At 39.4% G+C, this 1,346-nt stretch overlaps 1 pseudogene; it reads right to left on the bottom strand.

Annotated features, from left to right (window-relative positions):
• Window positions 1–473: 473 nt before the first annotated feature.
• On the bottom strand, window positions 474–780 carry LOC108525541 (N-alpha-acetyltransferase 20 pseudogene; annotated as a pseudogene).
• Between the last annotated feature and the right edge of the window lie 566 nt (window positions 781–1,346).

Below are 1,346 nucleotides of genomic sequence, written 5' to 3'. Positions count from 1 at the left end.
CCTCCCGAGTGGCTGGAATTATAGGCACCCACCATGCCCAGTTAATTTTTGTATTTTTAGTAGACACAGGGTTTTACTATGTTGGCCAGGCTGATCTCGAACTCCTGATCTCAGGTGATCTGCCCACCTCGGCTTCCCAAAGTGCTGGGAATACAGGTGTGAGCCACTGTGCCCAGCCAAGAAGTGATTCTTAAACAGAGCCTAGCACTCCCTCTCTACTCTCTTCCTCTCTCACACAATGTGATGTCTGCTCTCCCTTGCCTTCTGCCATTAGTGGAAGCTTTCTGAGGTCACCCCAGAAGCAGATGCCACAATCACATTTCTTCTACTGCCTACAGAACCATAAGCCAAATAAAACCTCTTTTCTTTATAAATTACCCAGCTTCAGGTGTTCCTTTATAGCAACATAAATGGACTAAGACACTTGCTTCCCTGTTCTATCTAGGGGTACAGTAAATTATTAAAGGGCTAACCAAAGGCATCCTTGTCTTGTGCCTTTCCGAAATTTCCTCCAATAACTCTATGAGTTTAACAGCAAAACCAAGATATGTAAATTTTGGGCAACAGAAAGAGCTATGGCATAACTGTGTCATTCTTCTCTAGCTACTGAACCTTCTGCTTTACCCACAATATAATCCATTAACTTTCCACTAGATGCCCGAATACTCTGGCAAGATATTGTAAATAAAAAGGAATCTTGTAAGTCTCTGTAAGTGGCTCCAAGTTAATGTTGTTGAAACTGAACAGGTCATTACAGAAGAAGCTCCAGAGCGTGGTCATCATGCCACCATGAGGCCTGCTTGCCACAACCTCATACTCACCCCACTGGAAGTTGCCCCATGCATGGCTGCTATGGGGCAGGGAGGGAACTGCTAACAATAGCCTTTTCAGCAAATGATTCTGGGTCAACATCCACATGCAAATGGACAAAGATGGACCCCTACTTTATACCATATTCAAAAATTAACTTGAAATCGATCGGAAACAGAAATGTAAGAGTTAAAACAATAAAACTCTTAGAAGAAAACAGTTGTAAATCTTCATGTCCTTGGATAGACAATGACTTCTTAGCTATAATGCCAAAAACACAAACAACAAAAGAAAAAATATATGAACTGGAAATCATCAAAAGTTTAAACTTTCAGCTTCAAAGAACATCAAGAAAGAAAACTCACAGAATGGGAGGAAGTTTTTGCAAATCCTGTCACTGATAAATGACTTGTACCTAGACTATATAAAGAACAATTATAACTCAAAAACTTAAGACAAGTAATCTAATTTTCAAAGAAATCTGAATAGATATTTCTCCATATAAAATATACAAATAGAAATTAAGCAGATAAAAA

This window comes from Rhinopithecus bieti, unplaced genomic scaffold (genome assembly GCF_001698545.2).
Source record: "Rhinopithecus bieti isolate Rb0 unplaced genomic scaffold, ASM169854v2 scaffold_67630, whole genome shotgun sequence".
Lineage (NCBI taxonomy): Eukaryota > Metazoa > Chordata > Mammalia > Primates > Cercopithecidae > Rhinopithecus > Rhinopithecus bieti.
Note: the sequence above shows the minus strand (reverse complement) of the source record. Positions and strands in the feature narration are given on the sequence as shown.